We start from the raw sequence: 22,775 nt of genomic DNA, 5'->3' as shown, positions 1-22,775 counted from the left end.
ACAGGTATTTTTTTCCTCAATTTTCTGCCTTTCATGCTTTTTTAACTTAAGAATTATGCTTCTTTTTGAAATGAAAGGTAGTTGTAAGTTTACACAACCTTTGAATTTCTTAATTATGTGACTGGCTGGTATCTGTGTAGCTAATTGGCTTTGAGATTTGTTAGAGTTGGTGTTTGGTTTTGATTTTCCCTGATGGATCAATAAAAGATTAGTGATTAAAAATTTAAAAAGTGAAGTTTTCTCTTTGAGACAGTCTGCAGGAGTAGGTGTACCTTCATTTGGGATAGCAACAATATTGCTTATGAATTTTTCCCAGCTTCCTGGGGAGAAAATAAATTTAGAATTATGCAAGTTTGTATCTCACCAATCAAACAGGTTCAGTTATATTTATATATTTATATATTTATATATTTATATATTTATAAATTTATATATTTATATATTTATATATTTATATATTTTTGCATTTGTTCATCCCTTCAAACAGTTTATCTTTAAAATCTGTTCATTGTGTCTGTGCCATGGGTAAGGTGCAAAACCAAATCTTTAAAACCAATTCCACTCTTAAGAAGAATCATTGAACAATTTTATGGTTTTTCTTCAGAAAGGGTGTAAGGCAAGCTGAAGGGAAAGCAAGCACTATGCAAGTGATCAAAAGTTCTATTATGAGCAAAGTGCAAATATGGCTTCATGATCAGATATGTAGTTGTCATGGTTGTGGTGGGAAAGCACACTTCCCTCAAGAACCTTCTATTTTCTAAAATGTTTGGTGCTCTATGCCTAAATAGAAATTGTCATGTTGGAAAGAAAAAGAGTGCATGGCTGGTACATGACAGATTTACATAGAGAGTCAGTACCTAATCACTGAATTGGCTCAAGTTGTAGCAAGTAGTTAATGCATTTGAAGATCTTAAATATGAATTTATAGTGGTCTGAAAAATGATGAATCTGCACTAGATAGAAAGACAGCAATGAGAGTTCCCTTCATTGTCACAGACAGATCATTTTGTTCAGTATGTTAATTCTAGCAAGGGCTGAAGGGTTGCATCAAACCTTGTCATGGTGCTGATCTCGGGTCATTACATTCTCCTGGCACGTGGCAAAGCAGTGATGCTGGAGGAGATTGTATGTGCCTTTCCCCCTTCAGCAGGGATCCAGCTCCACAAGGGCTGTTCTGCAAGGAGAGATCTCTGCCCCAGGACCTGGGGACAGTCTAAGGTGTATGCACTTCATTGAAGTCCCATTCACATGGAGAAGGAACAGGGAGTGTTTCTGTATCCCTCTTCCTGTTCTCACAGCTACACCAGTGTGGGGGAAAGGTAAAAACAGAAGATGTTATTCCTCACATGAAAAGTCACTGCATACAGCATTAGAATAATTTTTTTTGCAATATGTATTTTTATGTGTATATGATTCTGTGTTGCCCTGTTAATCATAATTACTTAATGAGTTATGTTTGTGTCTCTGTACACTTGAAATACATTGATGTTCCTGTAATAGCATTCTTTCTGGCTCTGTTCTGACATTGTTAATAAGATGATCACAGGAATTCAGCACTTAACAGAGGAAGGGGATTCTCATTCAGTAATATATTTGTTAATCAATATTCATAGTGATTGAAATATTAATAGCAAATGGATGATTACTTTTGATTATTGGAGAATAGCTTATAGTTTATCTTACATGCTCTTTGCTTGAAATAGAAATGAATAAGTGGACTCTGAAGATAAATATATAAAATGGTAAGGAGTAAAGCACGGGTTTTTTTGAGCATTAATAGATATAGAATTCAAGTTAATCTTACAGTTTAGAAGTTCCCTTTATTTTGAGTTTTTCAAAGCAATATATTAGTTAAAACTGTGGATGTAAAAAATAGGAATATTGGTCCTATAAGCAAGGTATTTTCAACTCAGCTGTTCTGTGCAGAAAGCATGAACTTATTTTTTAAAGCACTTCTGTGGGATACTGTTGTTGAGCATTTGAGGCAGTTGGAATTCTATTTTTCATATCAAAGTGTTAGCCTTTTTTTGTAACCAAAAAGGAAATCAAAATACAGAATATACAGCTGCTTGAAGATGACAGTCAAGACAAATTACAGAATTCAACCACGGGGTTTTAATCTCAGAAATCAGAAAGGTGAGAAAATTTGAGATATCAAATTTGGATGTAATGTCCAATGCATTTAGTACTTACCCTAATCCTAAAGCTTTTTGAAGGAGTTGAGTGATTCTTCCAAATATTTGGGTAGCATTAATTACAAAGAGTCAGTATTAAATGGTAGAGAAACCATTTTGACATAGACTAAGTATATTACCCATGTTTTGTTTTCCTCACCTGAAATGAAAGCACTGAACCAATTTATCTGAGACATTTTTGAAAGCGTTTAATATTCTTCAATATCTGCCCATTCTTTGTGTTAGGTGAAATTTTGTATTATATTTTGTTTTAAATACTAAATGTAAAGACTGATTTTACTCCCATTAAATAGAATTATTTTTGGGCAGTAGTTGGCAAACTATCCATTGTTCACTTGAACAGTACCTAATAAATGAGAAAAGGCTTTAAAAAAACCAGCATAGGAATAGATTTAAATAACATATTTCACTCTGCATCATAGAAATATAAATGGTTGTTTAAAAATGAATTCATATCATATACTGGATGCTACAATATTTTCAGCATGGCTACATAATGTGAGTGGTTTTGTATTAATGATGAAATATGACATGAGCTAAAACTGTTCTTAAGCAGTTCTATATTTTTTATTTGTAAATATCTTTTTTAATCAGCTTATGTTCTGCTTTGTATATGTTGTATTCATATCTAATATCAATAAAACTGGGACTCAAAATAGTCTTGACTGTTAAGCTCCAAAATAATTTGTTATTTTTTTCCTTATAATTTTCTAATAGTATAGCTCAGTCATTTTCTTCATTTTAAGCAAAAAAGCAGAATACCTGAATTTACCACTAGCCTTGAAAAACTGTAATATTCTTTGCCTACTGTATGCAATTACAAGTGTTAAATATGTCAAACAAATTTTAAGATATGTAAAGGAACACTTTATAATACAGAATATTGTATTTGGACTTGATTCATAAGCTACTGTCTGTGTACAAACTAGTCTGACGCAGCTGCTAAATACTTTGGGGTGAACAAAACCACTCAGCATATCCCTTTAAATACAGATGCTAATACATTTGTTCAGTGCAAGAAGAAAAGAGTTGTTTCTGAAGTAAAATTAGACAATAGAGCCAATTTCATTTTTTATGCATGTGAATGTAGAGTGCTTGAGGTTATTAGTTGAAACTGAGTAACCTTTCCAGGCTTTCATCTCTTTCTTTTCAAATTTGAATATGAAAAGCATATTCAAGTCAGAGACCATCACTTTAATGACATTTGGCAGTCATTTGATTTATTAGATTTTAGAAAAAAAGAATTCCTTTTAAATATTTCATCATTCTATGCTAATCCCAGTAATATTGCCAGCTGAAGCCATGTACCTGTATTAGTGGAGACAGAATGGTGTGGAATTTTTTCTGTCATCCTAGTAAAATTTCCATGAATCTACTGAATAATAAAACAACCTTATTGAAATATTCAGATTTGGGTTTTTAGCTAAAGTGTCTTAGGATACATAATAAAAGGAAATGTCTTTTGAAAGGAGGGGGTAAAATTACTTCATCAAATATTGAAAGGACTTGACAGCAATGGAAATTGTTCTATATGATGGATATTTTTACAATAGGATACACCTGCTTTTCAGTTTGATTAATCATATAATTTACCTGGGGAAATGTAAGCTATCTCCATAATAAATTAGAGTACTGACTTGCAGTTTGAACACTGAATCTAGAAAGCCAGTCTTCTGCATCTGATTAATACTTCATGTGATTTAAGTTTAAAATCAAAAATTGTCAAAATATTTCGACATAGGGGAAATATTTTTAATAAAGATATGAACTTGAAAGAAATGAAAGAAGTAAAAAGATTTTTTTTTTTGACATTTCTCTACTCCAACATGTTGTGTTTGCTCTTTGAAGAAAGTTGTCTTTGAATGCTTACCTACATACTCCACTTTGGAAACCACAGTGGCTTTTCTTTCTTCAAATTACCTAGGGAAGTACTTGTGACTTTCTGTTGAGTCTGACATTCACACTTAAATATAGAAACCTTATTACAATGTATCTGTACACAATACCATAGACCTTGCTGAGTAGTGTGAGACAATTTTGCAAGGAAAGGAAAAATGTAATTTTACTTAAAAAATAATAAGAAAAGGTCTGATCAAGCACAATAGTGTTTAATTTTTTGACATTATTAATATGAACTCTTAAAGGTATGTTTGATTTAACTAGTCAAGTTCAGTATATGAAGTTTAATTCCATATAAATGCAATATATATGCCTAACAACTTTGTGACTTGGTGGATTTTTATTGAATGGGGTATAGTCTACAGGAGGCACTAACTATTCTCTTCCCTTTGAAAAACTTTGGTACCTAATAATACTGCTAGTGTTTCCAGCAGTTACAGGATCACTTTGCTGTGTGGCTAAAAAGTAATGGCAACTGAAATTAGTGGTTCAGATAGCATTATTACCTAAAGATAATCTTAACTTAATCTTCTCCAGTAGACTTCGACTATTGACAAAATATTTTAAGCATCAAGTGTCAATCAGTATCTGTTGCAACAATATTCTTAACTGCAAACCAAGGGGTTTAGATTCTTCCTGTGTCCATGCCAAAGCAATCCATCAGTGTTAGTTCTACAAACTACCCAATGGTTCACATGCATGTTAGGTTTGTGTTAACACTTGGAGAAACACAAAGTGATTGTTTTGGTTTTTGTTTTGTTTTTAAATAGGAAGTTGAACAATGTTGATTAAAGTTACATCACTTGGTTTTATGAAGTCATGAATTACATCAAATGAAACAATACAGCAGCTGAGTGTAGAATACAAATGAAACAATTTCCCTGCAGAGGACACTGCACTGCCACTTCCAAACCCAACAGGTGGTCAGAGGAGTGACTGTAACTACAGAACTGGTGAGTGGCGCCTATCCCTGAGCAGGTGTGTTCCTTCCCTAAAATTCTTATGAAAATGCCTCCAACAAAGCCTATTTCCTATACATTATGTATACATTTATCTCTGTACTGTTGTATTTGTCATTCTTCCAGCTCTTTTGGGAAATACCAATGATGATTTTTAAGAACTGAGATCAGGATGCAATTATTAAGTCTAAACTAAAATACAAAAGTAGGCTTGTGTAAGAAATTGAAACTGCAATATATTTAAATATGCTGGTAGTGCATACATTTTAAAATTAGGCTTTACATAACTATGTCTTTTTTTTGAAAGAGCACAATTAACTAATTTTTCTCCTATTGATACATGATACAGCAAAAGGAAAACATTCTGTGCAACCATGTACAACTGAAATACATTTAGAGAAAATATGTCATGGACTTGATCATTGCTTGTGAATACTCAGTGTACCTTTAACAATAATTTTTTTAAATGGGAAATCACCTGTATTTAATACTAATAAATTGCTATTCAGAATACTGAATCCTGTATGTTGCATATGCTAGACTCTAATAAATGAACATCTGAAAGCAGTCAGTCTCAATCCACCATTGTGACTCCAAGGACATTGATCTTTGAAAGGCCTTGGGAAAGAAAAAGAAACCCATGAAGAAAACAGTTCTGTGAAGTCCTGAGTTCACTGAGGCTTCCTTTCATTCAGACAAACAGGATTTCTGGCATCATGTGCTAAGTAAAACATTGCATAAAGGAGAACTCTTTTTATAAGCTGGACAATTTCATCTTGTTAGCTTCTGTAGGCACAGATGCTCTAGTTAGGCAGACATAAATGGAATTTCTTTTTCAAAACCTGTTGAAATAATGCCATAACCCAATAAAAGCTTCTTAAGGCTTTTCATTGCTCTTGCTTTTTGAATTCTCATTGCTTTGAATATAACAAACATTCAGAAGTTAAAAAAGTCTTACACACTATTCTGATTCCTGGGTATATTAGTTATGGTGTAAGTATAGTTGTATTTTAAGTATTTACTCTGCAAAGTTTAACTAAAAATGCAGGAAATATATGATGAATACAGAATAAAATTTCAGAGTTTTAAGGCAACTATGAAACTTCAATACATTTCAAGCTGTGATATTTGAAAAAAGGATCATGCTTTGGAGAGACTGTAGTGCATAAGGGTTTCTATTGTAGTACTGCTGTATTTTATTATTTATGTTAATCATAACTGGGCTGTGCAACTTAGATTTTTCTATTTACTGCTTTGGTATGGATTATAAAACTGTTTGAACTTCAAAATATTCCAACAAATCAATATTAAAAGGTGGGTTTTGGTCTTAATTGCTTCAGGACTGTATTCTGCAGCATTACACTAATGTGGTTGTTATTTGTAGAGGTTTGCTTAGATAATTGGGTGTCTAATTTCTACTCAAGATTAGCTTTGCATATAGGGTGAAAAACCTAATGAGTCTGGTTTTTGATAATACCAGTTGAGAAGCCAGTAAGATAATAGTAATGAAATCTGCATGTGTGTTTACTATAGCTTTGCTGCATCTCTTATTCATGTCTAATTAGATTTGAGTATGCTGAATATTTGAGGTTAATTGAATATTTTCTTTAATAAAAACGAGATTTGCATGGGTAGAAAGAAATTTACTTTGAGCTTAGAAGGAAACTAATAGTCTTTTAGACTTTTGCATGGAGAAAATCAAAGTCCATAAGTAATCTAAAAAATCACTAATTCTTATAATAAATAAAGCATTTTATATTATCTATAACTGGAACAGATTGACTGTTTTAAAAATATCTTAACCATTACAGAAGGCTTCATGAGATTCATTGCTTTAAAAAATTTGAATTTTTTCCCATACCTTTCCCATTCCTCACTGTCACTGTTTGGCATGTGAGATAGAGAAAATTAACAGAAGCTTGTTGAAAAACAGTATAGTAGAGTTCCAGTAATCTGGACATAGAAGATCCCATGAGTTTACATTTTCACAGGTGATTCAAGCATGTAACTTGGCATTAATTGGCTTTTTTCAACTATGAAACTATGACTTTTTCACTGAGAATGGTTAGAAGATAATTTTCTCTCCTCCAGAGTCTTGGAACAGAAACATGGATGGGGAAGTTCAGACAGGAAGTTTAGACAGTTTAGGATGGTGGTGCAAACCTCTTGATTGCCCATGACATTGTGTGGTACCTCGTGATGACCACAGTGACTGAGAGCAGCTGTTGTGTTTGGTACCACTGAAAAGAGCTATGAGAATATCCAAACACTACAGTCCCATACATTCAAAGAACAGTGAAACTTGCCAAATTATTCAGTGGTTCTGGAGAACAGACAGCAGAAATAGAAGAAAGTCGTATGAAAGCTGGCAAAGGTTTTAGATGAAATTTAATTGGGAAGCTTTCTTTTCTCAAAAACTTTTCTCTCTGAGGTGAACATGTGACTAATTGAACAACTTGAAGTACAATTGGAAGTAGAAAGGAGAGGTGTGGGAAAGATGGGATGTACTTTTTATTAGAAATAAACTTCTGAAGATCCCTATTCTAAAAGGGGATTCCTCAAATGTTAAGGCTTTGCATCAGGAAACATTGTTATAATTCTGTGTGTTTATTCCTTTTCTACAATAAGCTCAAGACTGTGGAGCACTTTTTTCTTCACTTGATGAAAATCTGCTTCATCACGTAGTTGTTCAGTTGTGTTAGAATGTGACCTAGGAAAAGCTAAGCTATAGCAGAACAGCAATATTTTGAATTACAGAGATTTCTAACAATGTTCCAAGGTCTTTGTAATCTTCAGCTTTTAGTACTTTTTTAGGACTAACTTTAAAATTATAATTTTAGAGGCAAACTGTCACAAGTTAATTTTGAATTATTCTTGCAATTAATTGGACAGAAAGAAATGTGAGATGTTCCATGCCTTGCAGCAATGTTAATGCTGCTAAGTTCAGGCAGTACTAAGGGGTGCTATGAAAGCCTGTTATTCATCAGGATCTAAAAATATACTTTCACTCTGGTTAATCATTTTCTCAGACTTGAATGAAGTTGTGCTGAATGTATTACTTACTAATCTGAATTTTTCCATTGAGTGAAATGAATTTGAACTCTTTAGGTTTGTTAATAATCTGCATTTAAAATTGTTTTAGGTACAATATTAGTAAACTTAGGAAATTCCTTTTGGGATTCTTATGGGAAAGGGAAGGATCTGTTGATGTGGCATTTCCTTTGAAGTTCTCTGGCTGTCCATCTGTCTCCCTGCTGCCTCCCCATCACTTCCTGTGGTGGCCTTAGGAGCACTTGGCCATGAGAGCAGCATATGTGGAAAGTCATCCACATGTCCAAAAGAACAGATGACAATAACAGCTTCTTATAACCTAAGAAAGTAAGAAATTGAGAGTGGAAACCAAGGCTTCAAAGAAAGAATGCCAGTGCTTTGCTTTCTGTTAGTAGAGAAAAAGGTGGCAAATTGCAGATTCCTTTGATTGAATGACTTAGCAACTCAGCCACTGGAGTGGCTGTTGGTGCTGGTAACCCCTTCCAGCACTTCTGCTGCCCATGGACGAACTGGGAACGGCTCTGGGGACACTGAAAAATCAACAGCTCTGGGAAATGGGTTCCTAGGACTGAGAGAGCTATGTTCTTCAATAAATCCCTCTACAAGGAATTTAAAATAATTTCTTATGTCCTCATATTGCTGTATGCCAATACTCTCACCCCATAGCAGAGTTGATACTTTCTCTTTTATACAAATAAGGTTATTTTGGGTAGCAAAAGACAGAATGAGATATGTTAAAGATTTCTGTCTGCAGAGGGGAAGAGGAAATCTTACTGTAAGGTGGAGAGTCAAAAAACTTGTGAGTACAGTGGCAGAGTAACTATAAAAAAAGTGAATATTAAAAATGTCGGATTTATTGACAGAATAATTTGTAGCTCCATCTTCTCCCCTCAAAAGCAGATGAAAACTCTTCTGAAGAGCTATGTTTGATTCTTAGGGGCCTATATTCATTCTAGTTCTGTCCTAGCAAAACCTTTTCGATTTAATTTCTTTATTTAATATTTTTAAATTCCTGTAACACCTTTTCAGTCTTTATAATTTTTCACAGTAGTTTGCTGATATTTGCAGACTGATACCATTTGCAGGCAAGCAGCTACTTTCTCTAATAATAAGATGCCCAAAAACTTCTTAAAGAATTTCTTAAAACCCTGCTTCTCATTCTTCTATTATGTTTTCCAAACCAAGGCTAACTTTCACTCTAGGTCATATTAATAGTACAAAAATTAAAAGCTGATCCTTGTGTTTGTATTTTAAATTAAAACAACGAAAAGCTTTCAGAGCACTCACTCACACTCCCCAGGCTGTGGATTTTCTCCAGTCCATTGGTCTAGAGGTTTCTCTTATTGAAATATTGTGGCAGGAAAGGAGGATTAAATTACTGAGGCTGTCAAAAAGGACAAGCACTCTGCCATACATTATCATTATCACTGGCTTCCTCAGTGGAAGAAAATGCAGTAAATCACTTCAAATACAAAGCAATAAAGACCACTGGCTTTTAAAATCATGAGTGCTATTGCCATTAACAGAAAGTGACAGCTATGTGGCATGCTTAGATGCTGCTTGTATCTTTTTTGACAGTGTGCACATAAACCTGCCAGTGACACACCATTAGATCACATGACCTTTCAAATTTGATTCTAGCATTGTTGCTTTTCCTTAGAAAAAAAGAAAGAAATGTTTATTTTTCTTTGTTCTTTTCCTCATGCTCTTCTAAAAGGTGAAAAACATTGATACTAATAGTAATTCTGATTTGCTTTGCAGTGATAAATATGGTTAAGGCAGATAATTGTGCAGAAAGAGGTCTCAGGTCTGCTCTAAAGCCAGATCTGCACATTGGCAGGTACATGTTAGTGCTGGAAAACTCTGTTGTAGGTCTTAGTAAATAATGCTTGTGGTTCACCTCGTGGTTTGTCTCTTTTGAGGAGGCTGGACCGAGGAGTTAATACCTAACTAACTAACTAACTAGAAAAAATTTTGTTTCGCCTAGGAATGATAGCTGCATTCTGATGGGACAGTTGCTCTTATTTCTTTCTAGTGTAGGTTCATGTGGTATGGAGTACTGCAACCTCACATAATGCTGGTTTAGTGCTGTGGGTTGGGGTTTGGTTTGGGAGTTTGGTTGGTTGGTTGGTTGGTTTTTAACAAATTGTTCCACAAAAGAGAGAATCTATCACCAGTATTCTATCACTAATGAATCTGAAAAGCACATATCTGCCCAGTGTAGTGTAGTACATTTTTTGCTTTCTGAATTCAGAATACTGCTAAGAGTCTAAGAGCTGAAGAAAGTGTTCCTTGGCCCTAGAATTTCCAGAAATAAATAGGTAGATAGATAGGCAGCTATTATGTGAATACATATGAGAAAGAATATAAGTTATTCTTGTCCAATTTCATAATAATAATAATAAATTTGTTCTCATTCATTTTTTTTTTGATTGTGATAGTATGTACATTACTTATACAGAATGAATGACATAGTTTGATTACATTTTCTCTTGAATGTCAATCGTTAAAATGGAATAATTGCTAATTTAAAGATTCATTTGATTTGTGTAAGAATAGGAAACCTGCTGATTGTATTTGATGTGTTGTAGTTACTTGTAAATCTTTTAAATATGTATTTATTCACAAATCACCAATTCTCTCCACAATAAGGAGGAGTGATCTCTCTTAATTTCATTTCTAGATCTGAGTTTCATGTCTTGGCCAGAAAACAGGTTTTACTGGAATGGAGCAGGGAACATCATGAAATGATTACTTGTCAGGATGGAAATATCATACCAAAACAATTCTTAGGTTTGGAGATTTAAAAAAAAAAAAAAAATACTTAATAAGCAAGCAGATAACAAATTCTACCATACAGAATAGGAAAGTGGATAATGGTCTACTAAAATTTGACAATACTGAGGATAAAATACTCTTTTTTTTTCATTTTTTCCCCCGTAAGTGATAAATTAAGCAAAGGGAAATAGCCAGTCAGTGTGCTGTGATTTCTCCTCTAAACAGTTGGATATTTTTAATAATTATTTTACAAGCCTAAGGTGAAAGTAAGGTAAGATTACAGCAGTGAGCTTTTTCTCTGAACAGAAGCATTCATCTTCTACATGTTGCTGCCATGGTACTGCCTCTGTGTTTGTAGGTGGGTTGTTTTCTACAGTCACTGATGTGTCTGGTTTGGCCCATGGTGAAATTTCAGTCCTGCTTTGACCAAATAGGAAGACAGGAAGTTCATCAGTAGTCCAGTTCTCCACTTGATCCTAGCAAGAGGACCACCAAGAAAGAAAATTTATGGAAAGATTGTGCCATACACCAAAAGTTTCCAACTCTGTGCATTTTAAACCAGGCCTAGTTAGATCTTCAACACATGTTTTCTATCACAAGCCTGACAAACCAGTATCAGAGCTTTTTCAGCTGAAACAGGAACTGAACTAAACTAATGCTTTAAAGCTCAGGAAACCAAATTATCAAGGATATAAATATCATTGAAAATTGCCTGCAGATGGTTTAGCCTGACACTTTATTGGTGTTTGTGCTAGGCAAAATTACAGCAGCATAGGCAGTGTATTATGTCTATTAAGTAGTGTATTAATTTATTTTTTTTCCTGTCACAATGAATGTTGCTGGAAATGATACTCACAATGATTGGATCCATATTGGAACATAAATAAATGGGTAAATCTCATGGGGTTTTTTGTCTTCTAAAAGAAGAACCACTTGAATGAATAGCTCTTAAAAAAGATATACTATTGTAATATATAAAATTATTGCTAAGTCAAATTTGCAACTATAGGCTAATTCTGTAGTTGAAACTGAACCCGCTTGACCCTGAAAATAATGCATTTTGCAGCTTTATACCTTTTTAGTTTATGCTTACAAATAAATGTTAGTTGGTGTGGAATTTATATGGAAAATACATATTTTTTAGAGTTCTGTTTAGGTTGGAGAAGAACTTTCAGGTCATCGAGTTCAACTGTTAACCCAGCAATGCACTAATATCTCCAGGGATAATAACTCCACCAGTTCCCTGAACAGCCTGTTCTAGGGCTTGACAACTCTTTCAGTGAATAATTTTTTCTTAATATACAGTCTAAAATTTATTTGGAGTGGAATTCACTGTTCAGGCATATAAGATTTCAAAATAATGATTGTTCTCTCCTTTCAATTTCATTTATTAATATGGAATAATTTTAGAAATTTATTAGAAGTGTTGATTTTGCTTCCACATTTGAATTAATGGCTTTAGTTGCAGAAATGCAAAAATATTCAGTATCCAAAAAAAAAAAAAAAAAGAAGAAAAATATGCTGTTAAATAGAATTATATAAAATATAAAATATATAAGCATGAGGTCGTAGGAGACTAGGAAGACTGAAATCCTTTTTAGGTTACTAATTGTTGCAAACCAGAAAGATGGTTCTTTTCTTTTGACAAGCATATTTTCTTTATGTTGTCATAAAGACAGTCATTGTCTCTGTCATTAATGTGGAGATTTTGTCAGAATATTTGCTTTTCTTATACCTGTATTGTGTGACATGGGTAGCCTTTTTGTTTTGTTTCTTCTTCTGTATAATGGGGATTCAAATTTCTTATTAATTTTAGGAAGATATACTTGCTAATATTTGTAAAACTTTGGAGTAAAAACAGAATTATTATTTCAGCATCTGAAGCTCATGTCATCATGAAGCTTACATGTTCAAGCCTTAAAATCAATTAACAGGACACATTTCTGGCCATCCCTTTAACTTTTTGTAACTGTGTCACAGTTATTTATTTTTTTTTTTTCTTCCATTGCTGCCTTTCAGCATTCTAAGAGTGTAGAAATTTCAGTCATGTAGTGAACCTTCCCTGATTCCTCATGCCAGACTAGCTGAAGTGCTGGGACCTGGAGGTAGAGTCTGTGCTCTTCTGACAAGTGTCAGGAGAGACATATGTGAAGAATGGAGGAATCCATTCTTCTAACAGTCACCCTGCTGTGATAACAAGAGTGAACAGCTTTATGCAAGAGGTTTCCAGGCTGATCCTGACAGGTGCATCATCTCTTGGTGGGAAATGATTGTTATTCCAAGGAACAGACTATATGAACTTATTGTTCCCCAAAGTAACAAAATCTGTGCCTCCATGTTACAGAATAGAGCATTTGTAGAGTGTGAGCTTCACATTAATATACTGAATTCATGCACAAAATTTCTACTTGCTTCTTAAAAACTCTGATCTCTGGAACACAAAAAACCAAATTATCAATTTGCCTATATAAGAGCTTCTGTCCAGTTGCTCTAAATTACCTGCTCATGATAATGCCTTTAGGTGTTCTAAAAACAAAAATAAATAATTGTTCAGGCTTTCATAGTAAAACATGCTTTAAGTTTAAAACATTTTTTTCACTTTTCTTTTGGCAAAGAAGTTTCATTTAGTTCTATTCTTTCCTGCACTGCCTAGCAATTAACTTCTCACATGGTGCTTTTTAACAGGATGTTAAAATTTCTTCCTGTGCAGTAGGTTTGGAATTCCTGCAAGGAAGTGTGTACTTATACCTGGTATTACAGAAAAGAAATGTGGAAATCAGCTAGAGAGAAAGTCTGGGATCCCAGAGAGAAATATAGGAGAGTAATGCTATCCATAGCTTTATTCATGTATTCATATTTTGTGTAAGATATCCTTTCCTGTAGCCTTGGATGTAATGTAACTTGATACTAACCCATTTGAAATTATGCCTATTGTAACATTTTTAGGTTGTAAAGCTCACAAACATTCGCAGTTTGACCAACGTTGCCAAGACATACCAAATGCTAGCTCTAAATTCCTGTCATTTTGTCAATCTCAGTGTTTTTGGCCCCAGCACAAGCCACTAATTCAAGCCAGCTCCAACACAATACTGGAATTAAGTGTTTGAAAGGAAAGCCATACTTGGAGGCAATGGGTGTAATTTAAGTTCACAGAAAAAAAGCGTATATTTTGTGTAGTTGTTTGTATAGCCAAATAAACAAGAATTGTACCATGGGGTGGTGGGAGGGGGAACAAAAATGAAACATCTCTGGAAGCCTGTGGATCTATGACTAAAACTTCTCTGTCCTAGTACAGCTAAATAATACTAAAGAAGAACGGAAGATTTAAAGAGAGGGTCTTGGACTATTCTTGTCATGGAAAAATGTTGAATTTAATTTATAAAATTCCGCTACATCCTTGTTGATGTAGCGGAAGAATAAAAAACAGAATTCAGTTTTGCCTTTTTTTTATTTTTTAAGTTGATTTTTAATCTTTTTTTGAATACAATTTTTTCTTGTGTTTCCTTAAAATTTACAGTGCTCAGTGATACCCCAGAAGATGAGCAGAACTTGAATGTGAAGATACTGATTTTGCTGAATCTGTTTGAAAAAGATATTCCAGAATCAAAGAAATACCCTTGAACAAGACATTGGTGGTGAGTTTTAGAGACCACTTTCTTGTAAATGTTTGTAGCTTAAAAATTATTTGTTGAATTTCTACTTTTCTCTGCAAGATTTCCTGTGAAAGTAATTGTTTGACATAGTGTCAAGAAGAAATTCTTTCATTTAACTGAAGGCTTCCACATTTGTTTCCAACAGTCTGCAGAAACTATTACTGTCATTCCTTAAAATATGTTTAAAAAAACCAAAACCAAGCAGCATCCCCAGCTCGTAGGAATTAATTTATAAAACCTAAGAACTTTAAGGACATCTTTAAGGAGATGTCTGCTTCTTGCAATTCTCTATTTTGTACAACATACTTCATTTTAATAGGAATATATATATATATATATATATATATTAAACTGTATGTCAGTAACTCTGCATTGCTGATGTCTGTATCTTATTTAAAGTCACAGTGTGACCCCCAGAGTAGTGGCAGCTTTGTGTCCTCCATACCAAACTGTACCCGAGGCAGTGGGAGTGTAATACTGGGAGTTGCTATGGGGTCACTTTAGCCTGAGCACCTCTCTGGAAAAGCCTGTGACCATCCCTTCACTGTAAATTCTCAAAGCAAGGTGAGCTGAGTAGGAGCTGTGGAATCTTCCCTTTCCTGGGCTGTTGGAGAGTGTTTTTGTACTGCTCATAGGAAGACTGGAGAGGGTTTCTCAGTCCTCTCACAGTCAGGGAAGGAAAATAATTCTCCTTGCTTAGAGTTTCCTGTTGCCTGTGGTAGCAGGGTCATGGTTACCAGTGGTGCATTTTCCCCCTCCCACTTCATTTCAATCCTCTTTCCTGTTGTGGTGAAGCTCAGGGAAGGAGCTGAGAGTATCTTGGTGATAAAGCAGTCCCTCTGCGGGTGCATGAACCAGCTGCAAGCCTGGACACAGTGCACACAAGGTACCTTTTGCAGAGCAGGAATTCCACTTAGCCATACTGGAATGCCAGGCCAGTGTGATTTTGCTGCTGCTGGGGGTAATTACCATACCTTCAGCTACGGGGAGCTGAGTATTGAGGGAGAGAAACAGGCTTTCCTACCATTTCCATTATCATGCGAGATTTGCGTCCATGCAGTAGCTAAAATACTCAAAGAAGAGTATAAATGCTCCAAGTTCCAGGAACGTGATAAGGAAAATGCAAAGAATCAAATCTCCACACCCTGGAAAAATAATACACAAATTTGATGCTCTTCTTAATGTGGCTGAACACTTCAGCTTTGCTACACCAGTAATTTTTCTCCAAGTAGTTGTAGAAAAGCACATCTCCACTATAAAGGTGTTTTGTAGTCTCTCACTGGAAGATTGTTTTTGCTCTGTATTTTAAGTCCATAATTCCCATTGTCATAATTCCTATTTGATAAGATTTATTAGTGATATAAGTATAATTTTTTACCATCTCAGAGAACTCTTAAAAATCCTAATTATCTGGGGGAATTATTATGACAGGAAGTACTGGTTTTTGTTACTAGTTATTGTTCTGTCAAAAGCTAATAATTATTATGTAATGACAGCTACTTCAATATTGAGGAGCATTTCTTCCCCTAATCATAAGACATTTGAATTAATTTTTACTGAATATGCATTATATCTATTAAAGTGATTGTAATAGCTAAAAAGACTTTTATACTTTTTCTTATCCACACTTCTGCCCTTCCCTGCAGATGCTATGCAGTTATGTTTTTCTGTTGAATCCATAACATGTAACACTGCATATTTTCTGAAAATTTAGAAATTTCAGAGAATTGAACTGAATTTTGCATTAATATATGTCAGATAATGGCAGAAGATCATGTTACTCTATTTTCTTGGAAAAATTTATTGGAAAAGGATCTGTTTTCAAGATCTGGACATCAACTTCAGTTAAATATAATGGCATGATAAATAGAATTCCTGAGTAACATGTGCATTTTCTCTGAGATGGATATTGGTTTGAGGGAAAAGGAGTAAACTGAGACACAGAAAAATTCACAGAACACTACCACATGAAGATGTAGTCATTCTCTGATACCCTGAGCTTCATTCACTCTATTTGAGGACTGCAAGCATGGATCTTTTTCATATCTTGTTCCTTTTGTTGCTGCTTGTGTGGAAGTGGCCTCCATGAAATCTGAAGCAACTAAGTGCATGACTTAGCAAGAGGATGGATAAAAAAGAGACTGTATAGTCAAGACATCTAACAATAAGTCTCAGAGATAATATGACTATGAAAACTGGTAAAATAGAGTTAATGTTTTGATATCATTAATTGTAGTTATCCTGTTGTTCTTAAGTAAAACCAATACTGTCCTCTGAAGTCTGCTCTGAAGTTGCTTTGGAACTCTAAGAATAGCATCCAGTCTGTCCTATAATAGGTCTTTCTATAGGGTAAGTGATGGAAGGTTTATCCTGTGTTTTCCCTTCTCTAAACCTCTTCTGAGCTGTCCCAGAAGCCTAGAAGTTGCAGCATGGAGCATCATTGCATGTCCCAGAGTACTTATCCTAATTATTAAAGTAAATACATAACCTTGCTATTTGTCAGCTGTGTAATTTGCTTTGAAAAGATATGCTGTCAAGATTATTTGTTTTTATTCAAATTCCTTCTAGAGCCATGTTAGGCAGCCTCATTGCTTTTTGTGCAGGACTGTGAAAGAGCCTCTTTTTTGACTTAGCAGCATGTTTTAATCACAGCAGCAGAGATTCTGGCCCTCTGGGCTTACTTAGATATTGTGAAAGAGTGCAATTTTAAATCATGTCAGCTAATTTCTGTAACATAGACATTTTAAATAGTACTTTAAAACCCACATACACAAAGATGAAGGTAGTTAGTTTAGTCTAGGGGAATTATCATCTTTGCTCATACTTCACTATTTCACAGTAGCTTGGAATTTAAATAATTTTGCATTGCACAAACTGTAAAGAAAAAATACTAATAATTGTCCAGGCTGACTTGGACCCATCATACACACAGAGTACTAAAAATGCATTAATCGGTAATTTTTTACTTAAAATGATTTCTGATTATGCATATATGTTTTCAATGGAGCTTGGAACACCTTTATTTACACATTGTGAAAAATAGCTAATTTATGTATGCAGTTATTATACAAATATTGTTCTTTATTTCAGAGTTAATTCCATCTCTGATACTTCTATTAATGTACATTCTAGTTTTTAGGGTGCTTAATTTCCAGTAGGCTGAGTACCTGAAAAGTAAGCTTTCTTTATTATTTCTTTACCTCTTTTTTTTTTTTTAATGTATACTAGGAGCCCTTTAATCTGTCCAAATGCTAAGGAAGATTATCAGAACAAAAGTGAAACCTTAAATGAAATTGCTAATGCTGTTTTGTAATGTTTCCTTTCTAGTTTTTGATTCACAGGATGACAGTGCAGTAATTGGAAAGCTCAAAGGAGCAGTGGAAGCCCTCCATGCGCTGCCCTCAGTCGAGAGGGGAATGCAAAGATGACTATGAGGCATGAAAGGAAGTTTGCCTACAGAAGAACCTTCTCCCAGTGTAAATACATGCTTGATAGTGCATCAAAGATGAGATCTTTGTAATTCCTGCAGTATATTTAATGTATAATTTATATGAAAAGGATGCTTGATTTGTAGTTGTAAAGTTTTGTATACTTTTCAGTCTGTTTGTTTTTATATTTCCCCCCTAAGGCTAAGAATATCTCCACAATGGACAACGTCTTTTAAATAATTAATACCTACATGATTGAACTACGTGCTTTATTTGCATTTTTAAGATTTTTTTCCTACATAAAACAGTAATAAAAATGCAAGTCAAAATTTTAATTTTTAATAAAAAAACCATAAGCCTTAGAAAACTGATTAAAAATACTTTTATGTTATCCCTAATCACCCCGTTAAATGGAATGCCTGTGATTAGCCTCATTAAGAATTTTATACTGTGAAGATTTTATTAAAAGCAATATATGAAAATTACTTGGATTAATGTGTTAATCTGCCTCTTTAAAATGCTAATATCCATTTTATGCACATTAAATCTCAGTATGTGTTTTCTTTGATGCATGCAGTTCCTATCAATTAAATATAAAAAATTAGGCTAGTTGCAGGACTTATTAAATTACTGCACCCCTTTTTTTAATAACTTTTACCCTTCTACTAACATTATAATCAGCTGTTTATGGTTACCATAATTTGAAGTAGGGGGAGGGCATGCGCAATCATTTTCTGTACAGTAGATGATTTACTTGCAGCCAACATCTGTCAAAGCACAAAAAGAAGCCACAGAGTATCAGATTTTGCTTCACCTACTTTGGGATTTGGGGATGTGCAACTGTTTTGATTTGGGTTTTGTCACTTTTAGAACTTACATCAAACATATACAATAAACTGTTGTATCAGAATTACTACTGTCTAGTGCGGAAAGTTAATTTTACAGCTTTTAACCAATCTCAGTGAAGGATTTAATTGATATTTTTAATGGAGCTGTGAATCAATGCTGCAAAAGGATTGTCTCTTGAGAACGAGGATATAATACATTTCATTTTTTAATTTACTTTTTTATTTGTCATTTTCTTCAAAGGATGTTATAGACTGTGGATTTCCACTGTTTGCAAACAGGCTATGTTTCTTCATAAGCATATGTAAAGTATTCAGAGAGATAAGTAATTTATTAAAATCTACCTAATTTGCCGTGATATATTAAATCTCTGCTTCAGTGATCACAGACCATTTCATTTAGAGAATTAGGCATTCCCTCTTTGTGTGATTAAAGCTCTGGAAAATGAGTTCTTTGCTCCTATTTGTGAACATTCAAAGCCTGCTAATGGCAAGAAGATGGAATAGATTATGAGACAATTCATTACAGTTCAACAGAAAAAAAAACTGCTATAATGCAGAAATGCAAGTATGAATATCTGCATATAGTTTGAACCATCTGTGCTCTAATGGCTTCAGTAATGGCTCTTCGTCTTCAGTAGGCTTTGAAATGACATCCATACAATATTAATTTGTTGATGTACATTATGAGGCCAATGGAATGAATATATTCTGACCACAGAAATCTCTGAATTCCAGCATGGTCTGCTGGTTGACTCCATTTTAGGACTTACCATCTTCAGTAGGGCTTCTCATCCAGACTTTGCCAATCCTCACAGCGTTTCATTCCTCTGGAACTTTAGGAGACCACAGACAGCTGCATTCCTAAACCCCTCCATTCTTCAGTTAATGGCCATATGTTTGTTGTCATTTGGGCTGGCACTTAGTTCATCATTTTGGCCACTATTTCTAGCTTTTTTTGGCTCTGTGCATCCATATTGTCAATAAGACTGTTATTATACATTACAATAATTTGAAACAGCCAGATTCAACACTGAGATTAACTGAGTGGCTTTTTAGAAATTTAGTTGTGGTATTCTGTCAGGAGGTTCTTATTATTCTTCTAATACTTTGCAAACCAAACTAAATATCCTGCACATAAACAAAGAAGCGAATTGTATTGAGTTTTTGTATGTGACTGTTTACTGACTTGCAGGAGAACTATGTTAACTGGTGCTTGTTTTCTTCTGAAATAAACCATGTGGTAAAATTAGAAAATCAGTGATGTTCATCTCACTTAAACATTTACAGTAACACCCTTAACACTTAATCTTCGCCATCTGAAGTTGGAAACTTAGAAACCAAGAGTTCATATATTCATTAAACACAGATCTCTTCAGTAAGTTACTGAAAAATATTCCAGTTGACATTTGGTTACATTGTGTTAACTGCTCTCAGTGACTCCAACATTAACATGTATAATTTGCCTCAGGTTCCTAGACATATTTCTTTGTAAGGCTCACTGTTACTCAGTTTCAGATTTTAAGAAAATAATCCTGATTTCTATTCATGTTTATTGCTAAAACAGATATAATATTCAGCAAGGATTTTCCCAACAGATGGATTGTATTATCTTATGCAACATAAACATATGATCATAGCAGAAAGTCTTGTTCTTGCATTAAGTAGTCTGTATTTCCAAAAAGCTCTTAAATCTTAATTCTAAATGCTGCATTGTGCAGGGAAAGTGGAAGATGTAACCTAGTACTATTTTGACTAGATTTTAGCAATTAATAGCTTGAATAAAACATGCATCTATGTAATCTCTAGGCTAAGGTACAAAGGAGCCATATTAAAACTGGGTACTACCATGCTTTAAAGTGTTACTCAATAAAATTCATTTTTGTGGCATAGATGAGTTTTTACTATGGCGTAAGTTGGTCACCACAGGGGTTCTGCACAAGATGAAATGACAGTGTCAAATGATCAGTTCTGTTATTATATCTTTTCACATTTATTGTTACAGCTTATAGCTTTATGATGATATCTTCTGATGTGATATGATAACTGCTATTCTCCAGGTTCCCAGGAATGTTGATCAAGATGGAAAGTTTTTTAGCTCAAATAAACTTTATCTGTTTTAAATGTTGCTTTTAACCTTTTATAACCTTAACCTAGGAACAGAAGTTATACGAGTAAATAAATCATGAACCAGGTAACAACTCTGTGAAGTCAATCAGTCTTGCCGTAGAGTAAGTCAAAGCTTATCTCGTTATATAAGAGGAGATATAACATGATAAAATGTATTAGTTTCATAGATCAATATTAAAGTTAATAGTACTATTGTTTTAAAATGCTTTTTATTATTTCAAGGCATAGTGAGACATTATCATAGTTCAAGAAGTCTTCAAACATATCAAGACTAAATATTAGCTGCTAAATTTGATTTGATTGTTTTGTGTTGGAACTGAGAAATAATTAAAATACAGGTTTAAAATTGTACTACAAACCATATTTCATATTTCAGAGCCAGAGAAGTATTACATGTTTTAATTACAGACAGGTCTTTCTGCAGGTAATAACAGTGACTTGTCCATCAGTTTTTTGAGATACTGCAAAAGATAATATTTTTATACAACTTCACCTATGTCACTGTTTATGTTATAGCTCTTAGCAATTTGACTAGATCCTGCAACTGATACTGGAAGAAATTGTATTAAATTAATTGCAGAATATGAGTTCAGGTTAGTACCTTAGTATGCACATGATAAAAATTTGCTTTTGGCACAGTAAGCCAGATGTGTACTGGTTTTTTGCTTTTCGTTTCTTTTTGGTATTTATGACAAATTTTAATTCTTTTTCCATCTTTTAAAATGGGACGAGGCAACTTCTGAGGAGCTTGAATAATTCATCTGTGGGTTTTAGAAGAATTTTAAAAGTTTTTTTTTTATTTTTAAGGTCCTTGTTGAATCATACTTCAAGCTTTCAGCATCTGGCAGCATCAAAGTCTAACTCCTAGCAAAATTTCATCTCCAACAAGAGCTGCTTGTAAATGATCAGGTACCAGCTGAGGATGTTTTGTCTGTGGAAATAAGCCATTACAAACCTTCAAACAGAAATGCTTGTGGATTTCAGTAGTAGTAGTTCTGTCACAATATTATGTCAGGATAGGATCATTCAGGCTAAGGAGACCTCAGGTGGTCTAGTCCAGCCTCCTGCAGGGTTAGGGATATCCAGGCTGGGCTCAGGGAACAGTTTTTGTCTGTGTGCCCTTTCCTGAGCTGGTTTCCAGGCCAGGCTGGATACAGCCCTGAGCAATGGGGTCTCACATCAACAACTGACCATTGCTGGTGTCCAAATATGTCTTAATTCAGTAGTCCAGTATCTGCAACTGTGCAAGACAGGTCTTGAGCACCATCTAGAAATGATTTGTTTGTGGATTTGGAAAATAATCTATTTCTTAGTTAGATGAAATGTCATCCTTGTTGAATGCAAAATTATTTCCTACATATTCAAGCAGCAAGAACTGAAGTGTCCTTGAAAAACTATTGGAAAAATGAGGTCTTTCTATTACTACAAGAAAAAAGATCAATGAAGTGAAGTTTCTTTTTCTTGCAGAACTGTTATCGACCAGTGATTATTTTGATTACCTACTCATAAGTATAAATAGCTACTGTAGCTGATAGTCTTTGACTTCAATGATAATGAAAAACAGAAGATGTTCTACCATATACATGGCAATTTTCCCAGATAAATGAAAGAAGTAGACACCAATCAGCATCTGATTCCAAACACAAAGTACATGAACAATAAAGAGAACACAGCAAACTTAAGAAAACATCAGAAAATCTTTATGGAAAATCCACATTTTGAAAATACTTCTTAACCTTTCCTCTGTAATAAGCAGTTATTTTAGTATACCAAAATCAGACCCATTTGGAAACTTTCCAATTGGTATTGTCAGTGGTATAATTTACATCTTAGATTA

The 22,775-nt window shown here is 34.1% G+C and overlaps 1 long non-coding RNA gene across 16 annotated transcripts in view; it reads left to right on the top strand.

Annotated features, from left to right (window-relative positions):
* Positions 1–22,775, top strand: part of LOC105758733 (uncharacterized) — an 80,290-nt gene that overhangs the window by 30,611 nt on the left and 26,904 nt on the right. For 11 of the 16 annotated variants that reach the window (XR_012057790.1, XR_012057783.1, XR_012057787.1 and 8 more), the window contains 3 exons: positions 4,865–5,047; positions 14,400–14,517; positions 17,863–21,847. This is a non-coding gene — a long non-coding RNA (uncharacterized lncRNA). Of the gene's footprint in view, positions 1–4,864; positions 5,073–14,399; positions 14,518–14,934; positions 15,100–16,612; positions 16,703–17,674; positions 17,710–17,862; positions 21,848–22,775 lie in introns of those variants that run through there. The other 5 variants (XR_012057786.1, XR_012057784.1, XR_012057785.1 and 2 more) reach the window with 5 other exon arrangements.

This window comes from Taeniopygia guttata, chromosome 11 (genome assembly GCF_048771995.1).
Source record: "Taeniopygia guttata chromosome 11, bTaeGut7.mat, whole genome shotgun sequence".
NCBI lineage: Eukaryota > Metazoa > Chordata > Aves > Passeriformes > Estrildidae > Taeniopygia > Taeniopygia guttata.
This window is presented reverse-complemented; position numbering and strand designations above follow the sequence as displayed.